Source organism: Anoplolepis gracilipes, chromosome 6 (genome assembly GCF_047496725.1).
Source record: "Anoplolepis gracilipes chromosome 6, ASM4749672v1, whole genome shotgun sequence".
NCBI lineage: Eukaryota > Metazoa > Arthropoda > Insecta > Hymenoptera > Formicidae > Anoplolepis > Anoplolepis gracilipes.
Window position 1 is genome coordinate 6178456 of NC_132975.1, and position 14290 is coordinate 6192745.

The 14290-nt window shown below is 35.3% G+C and overlaps 1 protein-coding gene across 6 annotated transcripts in view; it reads right to left on the minus strand.

Moving 5' to 3' along the window:
* LOC140666542 (protein turtle) overlaps positions 1 to 14290 on the minus strand; it is a 223037-nt gene that overhangs the window by 120994 nt on the left and 87753 nt on the right. For 5 of the 6 annotated variants that reach the window (XM_072893827.1, XM_072893825.1, XM_072893818.1 and 2 more), the window contains exon 3: positions 7166 to 7322. The exons of the other annotated variant lie outside the window; for it this stretch is intronic. The gene's annotated coding sequence lies outside the window, so the exon portion shown is untranslated. The remainder of the gene's footprint in view (positions 1 to 7165; positions 7323 to 14290) is intronic. 6 annotated transcript variants of the gene reach the window in all.

Consider the following 14290-nt stretch of genomic DNA (forward strand, 5'->3'; position numbering starts at 1 on the left):
CCTCCCATTGTTGTCGTGTTCTCTTGTCCCTCTCGTAATTTCCTATCGACTTGCTTTCTGCGTTATCTTTCGTTTTTACTGAGGATACATCACGGGCTAACGAAAAATTGAAGCTTTCAAAAAGAGAAACAAGATCAGCTGAACCAAAAAAAAAAGCGATTACGATAAATCCTGATATCTCAGGGAGCAATCAGGTTGCGCTGTTTTTTTTCCATTTCTGTCTGCCGGGCAGACCGCATGTTGTATAATCGCATGAGCCATAAGATTTACAGATAAACGTAAAAGGTAAACGAGATACGCGCAGTCAAAGCAAAAACTGGCTAAAAATAGATCTGGTTACGTCATAAATAAATTTTAGATGCAAAGAGAAAAAGAGGGAGATCTAAAAACTCTCTTTCTCTGATCCCTCTCGTATTTCCGTTCTCGTTTACCTTTTGCAAATTTCAGCGAGTTCCGTCAGCCCCTACGAAAGGTCGCGATAGCAACCGATCTGACTGGCCCGCGATCGACAATCCCCTACGGATTAGTCTTCAAAGGACTGGAAATGCACATATTAGCGGTGGCAGCGCAGGTGTCCATCGGAATACGCGTGTATTTGGAGTTTCCAGAACGCAACTTTCAGCCGCTCTCGCGTTGCAAACCCGCGCAGAATCCTATCGCGATGGGAGAGGAAAAGGGAGAAGGGGAGGGGGGGAAGGCAGGGGAGCTTAGTGCTACGTATGCAACGTATTTAATCCGCGTTTTACGCCTCGACGGTCCGTAGCGTGATTCAATTACGTCGCCGGGGGTGAATGTTAAAGGGGGCTCTGTCGAGGCCTGTACACACCGAGGATGACGACGCCAACTCCCCTCGTTTAGCATCCCCATCCCTATCCTGTATTTCGTGCACCCACGGACTTCAGAACGAGAGAATGTTTCCGCCTGCGTTTGCAAGTAAACTAAGATTCGTTTACACTGTGTCGCGGATCTTAACGATGGCAGTCACGAATCGACATGTTAAAATCATATTCTTATAATTATAATTAAACATAATTAATTGTAATTGTTAGATATATAATATTATCGTGTAACGCGCAAATGAATCCATTTAATGTTAACTATTATTAATTTATAAATGAATTGTGGAATTTTTCAGCAATGTCTGCAATTTGAAGCGTAAAATAAAATTATATATTAATGTTTGCAAAAAGTAGTTTTCGATTAAGCGCAGATTATTTTTTATTGCAAAATTAAATTTTATGATATTTATTTCTTGCATCTCTTTACGTCTGTGAATTAATTAGTTCCTACAAATTATGTACATATCATACGTCTTCATAAATATTAAACACATTTTCCTATGGATGGTTCCTGCAAAAACAAAGTAAACTTTCGCCTCTCAGGGGAGAGACTATATATATACAACGCGAAGAGTTTACTGTGTAACAGGCTTATGGATAACGACAGGAAGAAGGTAGCAGCCGTTTACTCTCAAACGCACGTACTATCCACGTGAAAATTTGGCAATAATGCGGCAGCGGAAATTAATTTCCGCAAAGGTGGGTTGTATACCGGGAGTATTATCGCGAGATCCGCCGTGACCCGGGTTAGAACGAGATGCGCGCTTACAGACTTGCCTTTATACGTACGGACGTGTAATTGTTCAGAAAGACAACACGTGTCGTGAAAATTGAACAAATGCGGGATTTAATGGTGACCATTATTCAACGTTTGTATAAACACAAACACGTGGGAAACGTAACATAAAAAAAAGAAAAGAAATACATTCGCGAAACAAAAAAAAAATTAATAATAAACATTGTTTGCAAATGTAAATATGCGAGTGTTACAAATAAAATGTAGAGAGACTGAGAAATTATTGTTTTATTAAATTTATTGTAATAATAATTTATTATCCCGATATTGTTAATATATTGAATATCTCTTTAATGTTAATTAATAAATATAATACTTATGATATATACAAAAGTTATTTAATTTTTTTTATACCTATTGACAAGTGCAAAATCGCGAAAAGTAATCCCAAATAACGAAATTTAACGGATATTTACAGCGCAATGAGTATCGAGTTTTTCTATTAATCTGAATCATTGCACGCGTCGATAATATATTCATTTTAATAACAAATATTAATGTGTACATCGCTAAAAAAGAATCAGGACAGCTCATTATTCGCTACTACGATGCGCAACACATAAATATGCCTGGGGTATGAATTATTGAAACTGTATAATAATATAATAATGATAAAGTCATACCCGTGTGCACTGACGTTTTATATATACATTAACAACATTATTAATTTCGCGATATGAGTGGGTAAATACAATTATTATGTCAGCCATGTTTATGGATTACCTAAGGCAGTGTTTCCCAATGTATATGTTGCTTAAACTCAAAGTCTTAGAGTGTGTGTGAAGTTTGTGCCTCGCTTCGTGGAAATTCATGGAAATTAATTGTTGAAAATTCTGACTTTATTTTTAGAGTAGTATTTTTAGAGCTCTTGATACATTAAACAAATAATTCTGATCATTAAATAAAAAAAAAATGAGACACATTTACGCCAAGTTCATGCTGCGTCTTATTTTTAGCATTTTTTGTCAGATTTTAAGCACTTTTACAATAAGAATTTTATATAAAGTTCTATGCGTAAAAATTTATTATTATTAGATTAAATATTTATAAATTAAATCGCCCGAAATGTCAAATATACAAAATATCAGGGTGAAACGCTGGTCATATTTCGATAGTTCTATCTACTTTAAATAAAATTTTGATTATTCCGCTGTCACTTTTAATTTCTAGCGAGAGTCTACGTGTAAAATTTATTCGAATATTTATTATATTAAATACAATTAGATTGCTCAAAACGCCGAACGTATAGCATACAATCTTATTTAATAACACAAAATCTCATTTAAAGTCGATAGAGCTATCGAAATACAATTAGTATTTGATCTCCATATTTATTCTGGTCTTTTTTATTTTATTTATCATTTTATCATTAATTATCATTTTACGCATCGTGTAATACAAAAGAAAATTAAAAAATTAAAATAATACACATGTATATAATATATGTATATAAAATATTTATCTCTCTATCTAGGATAGAAAACATATTAAACACACACACACACACACACACACACATATATATATATATAAATAATATAAATAATGTAAATAGAATTTTATTTTGATATTTATAGCGAAATATACGTTATACTTATCTATTTACTTACTCTTCGTGTAACTATGTCAGTCTCATCGCATTAGATAATTATTTTATACTCATGCACATATAATTTGCTGCAAAATTCAAGATAGAATTTTAATTACAATTTTATGTCCTACGTGTGTCTCTCTCTTTCTTTCTCTATTAATGTGTATATCTATCCTGATCTATGTATATTTTATACACATGTATTATTCATATATCTATTTAACGTTTTTTTTCTATTATACACAATATGTAAAATTGTAAATAAAATTATATTTGGAATTTTATCATAAATTATAGATATGCTATTGTGTCGTATTCTTCTTGCAAACAAACTATATTTAATTCTAAAAATTATTGAGTTCGTCGCTTAAATCTCGCTTTCTTATCTATGTTTTTTTATGGTCCAGGTTTTCTCCTAGAAGAAACGCGCTCGCCATCGGCGAGTAGTTTGGCGAAAAATTTCCTCTCCTTATCTCCTATCATATTACCCAACCAGCCTATCGCCGCGTTCGATTTCACGTTATAGGCGCTATATCGACCAATCAGAACAAAGACTTCTTTATCCTGATCGCTTGAGCTAAAGCGCTTACTTAGGGCCTAGTTTATCCAACGTCGATTAACTTTAAGCACGGTTTAAACTATATTTTCGTCTCTCTCAGATAAGTCTTGAAAAGAAGCGAAGATATAAATTTAAATCAAGCTTAAAGTTAAGCGAATATTAGAAAAACCGTAGGATCACACAGAATCTTATTTTGTTCTTCGATGATTTTTTAGCTTACACTTCAAAGTTTTACAATAGTTCTACAAAAAATTATATGCGTAAAAACTATTAGAATATTAAATTAAACGAATTATAAATTGCTCAAGACGCCAGATATATAAATTTCGTAGGTAAACGTTGGTCCTTTCGATAGTTCTATCTCCTTTAAATGAAATTTCGTGTCATCCAGCGTTTCGAGTGGTTTCTAATTTGTTTAATAAATACTCTAATAATTTTCAATAGAACTCGCTAGAAATTAAAAATAATTGCGGAATAATGAACCACGAAATCTCTTTAAAGTCGGTAGAATTATTAAAAAACGTCCAATGTCTCACTTTGATATTTATCTGGTATCTCGAGCGACCTAATTTATTTAATTAATATTTTAATAATTTTTATGCATACAACTCTCTCTGGAAATTAAGAGTGATTGTAGAATAACATGAAATCTCGTTTAAAATCGATAGAATTATTGAAATACGTCCAGCGTTCACTTTAGTACTTACGTATCTGGTGTCTCGAGTGACCTAATTTGTTTAATTAATATTCTAGTAAATTTCATGTACAGAACTTTTTGTAAAACTATATTGCACAACTCTCAAGCGCTTAAAATCTGGCAAGAAATGTTAAAAAAATCATCGGTGGACAAAGTGAGACGCAGCATGAACTTTGCGTGAGTTTGTCCCGAGCCAATTTTTTAATTATTTGTTTAATGTATCAAGGACTCTAGAACTACTAAATATAAAGTTACAATTTTCAATAATTAATGAGTTTCCACAGAGTGTGACACTAGCTTCCCCCCTAAAAGGAAATGCAAATTCTTTCTGGTAGTACAAGTATTATGAAAAAACATCAAGATATTGTTATACGACTAATTGTGAGTATATCTTCTCTTTCTCTTCTGACAGGTAGTTCTCGCAAAATCCGCCAAGAGTTTAATGTGATTTAATTTTTTGTTTCCTCTCTATCTTATCGCAGGAAAAAATTCAGAGTTAATAATTTAAGCAGATATTTTTAATATCTATAATGTATGCTTGAATGAATTTGATAAAGTTTTTGAGAAAAGTTTTTCTTCCTTGATAATATAAACGATATAAAAAGTTGAAAAATCTCTCTCTCTCCGTCTCACTCTTTCTTTGCACAACAAAATATAATTATTATAAAATAATACGTTAATGATATTTATATTAAAATAAAACTGCGTAAATGTGTAATATGAATTATAATAAGAATTAATAAGAATTTTGCGAAATCTTTCTCTTCTGTCTTCCATATTACTGTTGCAATTGCATATGTTATGTGATTATGACATTATCAATTATCGACAATGGAATAGGCAAATAAACAAACTAATGTGTTTAGCGTGTTTACGGAGCACCTAAGCATAAATGCAGGTAGGTAGATACGTTCTCGAGTGCTCGTCCGTCTCTGAACTTTGATACACACATGCGTATATGTATTTATCGCTAACGAAAACCACAAACACGACGATGCCTCTCGTTGGCAAGTGTCTCGATATCAGAAACGATTTTACGCTTCCCGGAGCGTTCATATTCATGTTTCTCGCGTCTGTCTACCTATTTTGCGCCTATTTTGCTTTTCCGCGACAGTGCCACAGCTATTTCGTCGGTGATGCAGGTCGCATGTTTGCTTATGCAGTTTTAGAGTACCGAATTCGTCCCATCCGCGACGAGCCGTTCTCGTCATGTAAACAATGTATAGTTTAATTTCTTTCCCTGATTTTATCCAATTTTCATTTTGTCTAAATGTTATGAGAACTGTTGCTCTTGTTATAATTAAATTACAAATTTATTCAGTTTCTCCTTATTCTTTAACAATGAAAATAAACTAATAAAAATATTCAGCATAAAGTCTCCTTTGTTTTAGATTTATTCATATATATTATAATATAATAAATAGCATTATATATTTTACAAGAATTGTCACGATTAATCTTCTAATATCGCATATTTTACAAGTTATACATTTACACGTTTTCAGCATAAGCGTTATTATGTATTTAAGAATGATTTATTCAAAGCTAACGGAAATATCGAGATTAATATTAATTGATGCTACGGGAATACGGAAAGAGTTTTCGGCTGATGCACTCTAGCCCCGGAATATTTCCGCATCGCGAGATTTAAAACGCGAGATAAACGAGCGGCCGTTATTTCGCTCGCGCGTGTACGAGTATATAGACGATTTTAACTTTTGCTGTCCAATATCGCGGGGGCGGAAAATCCGGGTTGGCGGCGCGGCGGCCGTTACCACTGCCCGCCGGAAAATATAAAAACGTCCATCTCACCCCCGCTGCGAGGAACGGAGATGGCCGACGAAGACAGGACGAGGGCACGGAATACCCAGCGGGGTAGAAAAGTCGCAAGGGTGAATTCCTTCGTGCCTCGAAGGGGTAGGGGCAGCGGGCGGTATGGAATTACGAAGTTTAAGATAAAATGGATTCGCGGAATCTGAAATAGAAAATTCCCTAGCTAATACCACGACGGGATTCTCATTCTCCTCGCATAACCTTCGTCATCCGGGAACGCCGCTTTCTTCGTATTCCAGCGGCGATGGACCATCTCTTCCGTTAGGCGGTGGCAGAAATAAGAGAAAATAACCGAACGTGAATGAAACCGGTCGCGTGCCTTCCAATCATTTTTATCTTTCTAGATCACCCCTCCTCCTTCGTCTTTCAACCTCATGGTAACGACGCGAAAGTGGGAAATTTCAATTGTTTGCATATATTATGCTTCTTAAATTTTCCTTATTCTTTAATAAAGTAGTTACAAACTTGGAAATATATATATTAATTTAATCGAAAAATAAAAAATGATGACGTTTCACTGGGTATATCGTCAAATTAAGTTGCAGATATCGATTCGTTAACTTGTCACGTCATGCAATCATCGCTATAAGAAAATGATGTTAAGAAATAGCTCAATCGTTAACTCATATTTATTACAATGCGACTATAGACTGCGAGGGTTAAAGAAATCTATTTATATAGTATTGTACTCTATTTGGCATTGCAGTGTTTCTAAGGATAAAATTGAGGACGACAAGAAAGTAAGTATAATTGAAAGAAATTAGAACAACTTTATACAGCGCGTCTGTCTAAAGACAAAGATGGGCGCTACTTGTCAAATGGTCTGTAATAATATTACTTATATACTTACTGATATCTAAACAGGTGCGCCGTGAAAGAGAAAATAGACTCAACCAATATCGAATGAAATCATGTGTGTCTTCGAGATTTCCTATTTTCCTACGCTTATCCTATTTCCAGGCAGACTATATCCGAGAGCAGAGAGAAAGCGCACTTACTTTCTTTTTCTGAAACAAAAAAAAATACGTCTGTATTACTCTCTTTTTGCACACAATAGATTCAAAAGAAATCCTATAAATTGCGCGAAATGAACAAGATTACTTTTACATTACATTGATGATATAGTCTTTTTATACCACTTCACATATCGCGTTCGTCAATTATAATTACCGTTACTTTTATGGTTTTTCTTTTACGACCAAAAAGTAGCAAATACATTATTTTTATTTTTATGCGAGTAGATAAATTCCTGATCTCTCGCGTGCGATTTAAGTAGCGGCAAAAAGTTCTGCATCGCGTGAGATGCTGTGTTCCATTAATGTTAATTATTAACCCGACAATATTCAACGATACGCCATTTTATCGATCCCTCGGCCATTACGGCAAGCGATACAAGACTCTCACACGGTGCCCGATAAGGGCATTATCGATCGTTACCTGTAGAAACGTGCGCCCGAGAAACATAGTCGCAAATAGAAAAAGATTATCATCCACGAGAAAAGATTTTCGGCGTGTCACACACATGCGAGAAGAACAAAAAAAAAATAAATAAAAAATATCTCTATAAACAGACGTATATTGCGTGTGAAACTAATGTTTTTGTACATTTAATAGCATACTTTTTTGCTTGCCTCGCATGTATCGGCAGAGTTTGCGGTCTACAGCGGAGTTTGGAAAACACAGGGAGAACGGTGCGGAGAGGGTAGGTGAATTATATACCGCAACCATTCCAGCCTCTAACACACACTCGCCCTTTCCGGTCCGGACATGCACACACCCCTTATAACCGCTACGCTCGAGGTGCTCTCCGCTAATCGGATTTTTGCACTCCCTTTCTCCCCCCTTTTCCTTCCCCCTCTAGTATCGCAGGAAAGCTCCGAAGCTACTGGCGAGATCGCCTTTCGTAGATAATGAATGCAGCAAAGGCGAAAAAAAGTAGGTCCGCTAAATGTGCAAGCGCGTCGTACGCGGAAAGGAGATTCTGCTTGAAGTGTTTAAATTCATTCGGTCACCCCAGTCACCCATTCGAACAATCGATTTTCTTGTGCAATCCGATGCACATATAATACTTATAATTTGGTAAAAATTCAAAAATCGAGTCTGTTTTAAAATGACTACGTCGTATTCATCCCTCATTAATATTATTTGATATTGGCACAATACGGATGTAATTCTTTTATATTATCGTACGTATAATTGTTAATTATCTATTAACATAGAATATATTATAATAAATTATATATTTCTCTCTATTGCAGGTATTAATGTTAATTGTTGATTTGCATAATCATATTTTATATACATATATCTTTACAAGCTTTTTTATCATCACGTAATACATATAGTATAATGACAATTTTTTATTATTAAGACATACATCTCTTAATATATTATATTATATAAACGATTAGATAATAGTTTTCAAATTAGCCATCCCTAACGTCAATTCGATGACAATCCACCCTCTAACTCAATCGATCTAATTTTCAAGCGAGTCACTCGTTACGTTCTTGCCGAGTTCTTGATTTTCTTCCTTTTCTGTTCCTACCCGAGCCGTCGATGTCTAATTTAATCGCGGCAATTAAGGCTGGCCTCGACGAAGAGAGTACCGTAACGATTCAGAGGAAATTGAGAAATTAATATTTCTAAGGTGCGGAGAAGAGCGCGGTGGAGGAAAGAGGGCTGTAGAAGAATAATTAACAGCCGCTCTATAAAATCCAATCGAAGCTTTAGAAGGTAGAGAAACGGAGAGAAAGGCGGGGGAAAGGTTACACCAACCGGTTCAATGAGCGAAAAAGAGAGACCAGAGCAGAGACCTATCCGGAAGTTTATTAATGAATTCGTTTTGCACCCCTATATGTGTGTGTATACGTGTGTGTGTGTATATGTGCGAGCTTTTTCTCAGGGATAAGAATCTTTCGAGATGACGTTGAACCACGAATTTCCAAGAAACTACAATGCTAAGCAAACAAAGTAATATACAACAAATAAGCTTTCAAAATATTTAGAAAAATATTTTAGAAAAATGTCGCGAAAAAAGTCTGCGATTAAACGGTCAACAATGATTTCTAATCTTGTTAAAGTACACGTAAAAATTGTTCTGTTAATTATAATTATCTTACTTATATTAAAAATACAGTTTTCTTTTGATTTTTCTATATAAAAAAATATATATATATATATATAAGACAAATTCATTGGGAAATTACGTATCGTGAATTATCGACATTTTTGTGGTACAACGCGACGACTACGTGATATTTGCCTCTTTCCATCTTCCATTTCCATATCTTTACTTCAGATGAGCAAGCAAAAGCGTCGCCGAAAGGAACTAGCGAGGAGGAAAGGAGACACAAATGGTTGCTGCTGTCATTCGCTCGCGCTCCTCTCTCGATTTTCGAGTACTACAAGCTCTCGGCAAATGTCGTTCAATTTATTTTTTCGTTTATATCGAAATCAACGAGTACTCCTTTATCCTTTTATTTGCTAGTAAGATCTGCTTGCTCCTTCGATCTTTTTTTTTTTCTTTTTTGAACAAATGGTTACTGTTGTCATTCGATTGAAGTGAAAAATTTACACAGCGACGTACTCGTATAACAAGTTTCACATAAATTTGTTTGTAAAGATTAAAAAAATACTGCACTCGCTTCTGAGAATCTGTTGATCTTTCATAAGCGATGTAAAGTGATAACGCATCAAATCCATCGTCAGCAAAGTCAATTTGAATGTGCAAGGGATTAGTATAAATTCTCCACACATCACACACACACACACACACACACACATACACACACACACACACACACACACACACACACACAGACACATCTGTTAAGTTTATCTTCAAAAGGATAATTTCCTTTTTAATGGATATCATCATTCTAATCAATAATGGGAGTAGGGTTCGATGAATTGCGATGAACTTAAGTCCTTTTATGCAGATTACACAGATTTCGTGTCGTATAACGCCATCAGTGCGCTGCTCGTGGTACATCGGTCAATATCAAAGTTCGTTAATTACAGAACAGGGTTGCCCACAATCGTGTAACTGGATGAAATACCAATTTAATAGTTACACCCTTCGACCGATCAGCCGTACTAGATCGCACCGCACGTTCGCATCACGATAGAATTAATTGCAACGCGGTTCGACTAAACAAGTCAACCAATATTACACGACATATGCGCGTAATATTAAACACACAAATGCAATTTTAAATGCTCATAGCATATGGTTAAAGATAGATTACAGAGCTATGCCACAGATTCGAATCAGCTTATATATATATATATATATATATATATATATTCTCTGCTTTATATTACCTTCTCTTACAATTAGTCTTATTTATTTTTAGAAAATTAATAAAAGTACACTTGCCAGTTTAAAGTTTTAAAATTTCGGTATTTAAGAAAATGTTCAAATAAAAGCAAAATCAAACGGGGCGATATGTGTATTCGTGAATAAAATTACACGGTGTTGATTCGTTTATAGCAGCGACCATCTGACAAATTATACGCAAGAAAATTCGTAGGACGCCATTGCCAGTACGATATGTTGTTGCAGATGTGTCGTAAGTCAGGCTGAAACGACTCAGCTGGGTAAAGCGCGACGTGGATATGGCTTTTATAATAAACCCATAATGTGGATGTTCCGCTGGGAAAACCAGGCTTTCAGGACGCCGGTCTAGGGGTAGAGAAGCAGGGAGATGCAAGGTTCTCGTGGAGTGCATCTCTAACGACACGGCTCGTGGTATCGTAGACTAAAAGGATGCAAACATATTACAGGATAATATGAAACTACTCGTTGAAAAGTGCGCTATCCTTGCTCGCTTATGAACGCCTCGTTTGATTAATCGAAATCCGTGAAATATAGAGAAAGGCACGACGAAATTTGTCAAAGAAAATATCGCATCTATAGATCAAGAGCTTTTTTTATCCTTAGTAGTCGATCTGTCGTGCTTTACATCGGTGACATTAATTTTAGTGCAGGCATCGGGTTTTTTTTATCGGCTCATTCTGTGAGAGACTCTCATCTACTTTCAATTTAATATTACAAAAATCTCACGATAATATAATTATAATTTGTAGGATTGAGATAATTTATTAGTGTCATTCTTAGTTTCTTTTTTTTTACGATTGAATCAGTTATGCACGACATAAAAATCATATAATTTGTTTCGGTGCAATATTCTGAAAAATTTAATTACGCTTTTGAGAAAAAAAACACTGTAAAAAAAATAGATTTTTTTTTATTTGAAAGAAACAAGTTCCCTATCCAAATAAATATAACAATTCCAAAATATTCTTTAAAATATCGCGTTAATCACATTGAAATTTTCAAACACTACTAAAGTAAATTTTACTATTGTAGGTTAAATTTTTTTTTTTTTTTTTTTTTTTTTTTACCACGGGCAATGATGTACTTTTAAACGAGTAAAAATCAAGAGTGTCTCCTCATCGTTCCGTTCAAGGATTCCGACGCAGCTGAAGAAGAGAATCTTCCTCTATCCGAAATGATGGTTCGTGATCGACGTCTAGTGCCCATCTATCCAACGAGCGGGATGAGGTATCCACCGATAATAGTCGCTCTCTCACGCGATCTCGAATCCAACCTATCGATCAGACGAAGGGGAACGTGGTACCCGATTGCACCGAGTGCCTCGAAACGAGATTCGACCTCTCGCCACTTTTCCTCAAACTTCCGCGAATCGGTCGCTAGCGCCCGTTGGTGGAGAACGAGTGAGCGAGCTTATTACATGAAGTGTTTCCCTTCCGTCTTCTCAGCGTGATATTACCCGGACGTGGAAAGCAGCCGTAAGAAACGCGCCGGCAAGACGCGCCATTGGCTATTTTTATCTCAACGGAGACGCGAGAGAAAAGGACTTTGGTAGCTCGTGTTACTCTGTGAACGAAGCGTCTGATACGTCAGCTGATGACGTTTATGAACAGGTGGTCATCGATCGACCTCGGTAAATTGAGATCCTTATTAAAACGACAAGCGAAAAATGGGGTTAAGGAACTAAGCAAGCGTTAAAATTCCTTTTACGTAACATAAGGCAGTTGAGTTAACGTCAGTTAAGTTGACGGAAAGTATTTTCTATGTAAAGTTTCTTTTTCGCTTTGCAAGATTTTAACGACGTAGTCACGTGAAATAAGCGACTCGCAATTAAATTCTATCAAATTCAATGTTACCTCAGAAAATTAAAAGAAAATACATGTCTAATTATATCGAATAAACTATTGTTGTTTCGAATGGACATTACGTTGCTTTCATGATTTGTACGTGTAACTAACAAGGCCAATTCAGTTTCCTCAAAGAGAGACACGTCCTTAGTATCTAACCCGCCTTTCCTTAAGAGTTGGGGCAGTTAACGGAGATAAAAGACCTCCGGTTTAAAGTCGCTCTTGGCCGAAGGAGTAACAGTTCCCTTTCTCACTCGTGCGCGCGCGCTTTTTCCTTTTTCATTCCGTTTGCACTAACTTTCTCAAAGTTTGGCCTTTTCGAATTCCAGCTTTCCTATCTCGGTACTGTGCATGGATTCACCTCGACATCGAAATAGCGTGAGATACCCTCGGTGTAAGGCGTCCTCGAATAATTATGCACGTCCGCCACGCAGCCCGTCTCGCTCTAAGACCTCTTGACCTTTAATCATTTCAGACGCGAGACGGCAAACAACGCGATTATGCGGTCTGAAACATCGCGGTACAATCACTACCTTCGTGTAAACGGCACAACGTAACGATATCAGAATCGATGTTGAATTAGTGGGCTTGAGAATCAAGATTTATTAATGCATGAAAAATCGAGTTAAAATCATCTATATTTTTAAGAAAGGACGTAATTTTAACACATACCGTTCCACGTATAAAATAATATTTTTATATAAAAGAATCATTCATTTTAATATAATGGAATTTATAGTAAAAAATATAATTTTAGATGTTCTGTGTTGAATATATATTCATATTATAAAAAATATAATTGCACAGATTCCGTGTTAAATATATTTATATTTCGAGCAGTTAGAGTAAATTATTTTCAGAAAATTAAAAAATTGCACAGCAAATTCCATTTTAAAGTCCTCAATATCGTGATTTCCAAAAGTATATTTATGCAGCGTCACCAGCATTTTCGTGGACATTGTTAGTTATGAGCGGTGACGCGGTGTAACCGACGCTTTTAGCCAGCCGAATATAATTAACATCAGTTGCCGCGCGTGCTGCTTAAAAAAAATGAGATTGGACGTTAATTACGCAACAGACTTGTCGGACCGCATTCAGTTAATTACATCGCGGTACGCACAGTTAAACGCGGCTACGAATGTACGTGCGCGCAAGTTGGTATTCCCTAAAACCTTTGTCGTTAGTTAATTAAGTCACAAACCCGCGATGCGTTAATAACTTTACGTGACCGCTTTGGAATTCGTTATTTTGTGAAGAAAATTCACGGGCTATCGTGTGTTTAATCCGATAAAATTATTTAATTAAAAGCGGTTAAGACATGTTATCGAAACAATCATTTGAGAATAATTTTTCAACTTGACCTTATTATGAGAGAAAAACAATTTTATCTAACCATACTTTTTGTATAGCTGACGTTTTGCTTTATTCAATATTTTACGTGCAAATTATTAAAAATTCATAAAAATTCTCGTATTTTTCTATCACTCTTTTCATTTTATATTTTATTTAATCGTTCAGTTTTGTCCAATAAATTTGATTTTATACATATAACGCGAAACGCAATGTTATATAACATGATGTATGATGTATAATAAGAAGAAATTTATGTCACTAAAATAAAAATCGACAGCTATATTTATATATATTATTATATTTCATAGATTGTGAGAGAGAAGACTCTCGTCAAGATTTATTTAAAAATCGTTGGAAGTAACGACTTGGACTTTGCAGCTTTCAATGTGTTTGGTTTAAGAAGAGCACGCTTGCGACTCGTTGAGATTTTAACTTT